The sequence below is a fragment of the Pygoscelis adeliae genome, unplaced genomic scaffold, assembly GCF_000699105.1.
Source record: "Pygoscelis adeliae isolate BGI_AS28 unplaced genomic scaffold, ASM69910v1 Scaffold1340, whole genome shotgun sequence".
In the NCBI taxonomy this organism is placed as follows: domain Eukaryota; kingdom Metazoa; phylum Chordata; class Aves; order Sphenisciformes; family Spheniscidae; genus Pygoscelis; species Pygoscelis adeliae.
In genome coordinates this window covers 1-1,114 of record NW_008823909.1, presented here as the reverse complement: position 1 = coordinate 1,114, position 1,114 = coordinate 1, and positions in this window count along the sequence as shown.

Below are 1,114 nucleotides of genomic sequence, written 5' to 3'. Positions count from 1 at the left end.
CTGCAAGCCGAGTTTTGTAAACTTCAGAGCGGAATAGAAACAAAACCAAGCTTTTAAGACTGAAGGGCATCCCGGCACACCTGGAGCACGGCTTCCCGATTCTTCCCGCCGGACGTGGCATCTCCCCAAGCGGCGCCGATTTTGACAGGGGTTTCTTTGGAGGGCAGCGCAGCATCAGCTCTAGATCCCAGCTGAGAACTGCAGAGACGTGCAGAAGACCGGGAAAACTGCAAGAAATACTGCTGCTCCAGGCAGCTGGTGGGTGCGGTCTGTAACTCCTTAGAAGCAGCCGCCACAGCAGCCGTATTTGTTTCCAAAATTGCAGCCTGCTTCTGGCATCTCCTCAGTAATGCCCGTAACAGGTCTGTTACCCAAGAGAGATGAGCTGGTAACAGACCAGCCAGAAGCAAGAGCCACAGCCCACTGGAGGCTTTGGCTCCAAAAACGTAACAACGTAGTTTCACGTGCACGGCAGAGCTGTGATCGTAGCACCTCCTTGACGTTCACAGGCATTTTCTCCCGGGTGAGTTTAGGTCTGAGCCTCACAGCACCTGCCACAAAACTAGTCCAGCATTGACAGAAATGATGTAACGTGGTTGAGGGCACACAAAGTGACAAACATCTGTATCTAACCTGGTTATCACCTTCCACATGGCCTCAGCCTGTCGCAGAGTGAAGTATCCAGCCTTTACAGCAAGCCGTTACATCACCTAAAATTAAGTCCTGCCCGCATGCAGCCTGGTCTATGCCAAAGTGCGCTCTGGAGCTTCGGCACAGTGCTGAAGCAGCTACAGGTTGAATCAGACACAGGGGATTTCACTGCTGCTTTATTTAACCCTAACCTAAGCAACCAGCTCACTTGATGATTAACATTACACATATCTGATGGGCATCAACTGCATCCAGTTGCCAGGTGACGTGCTAAGTAACGAAGCAGCAGTAGGATACGACGGATGAGAAGGGCTCCCCAGGGACAGGCCCGTGGTGCCCCGCCCCAGGCTGCCCTCTCTGCCCCAGTGGGATGCCCGCGCCCAGCTCCCCTTCCCCGGCAAAGCCGAACCTGCCCCCCAGGAGCAGGACGGCTCCTAGGTAATCCAAGCCAGAGGCTGGGGGC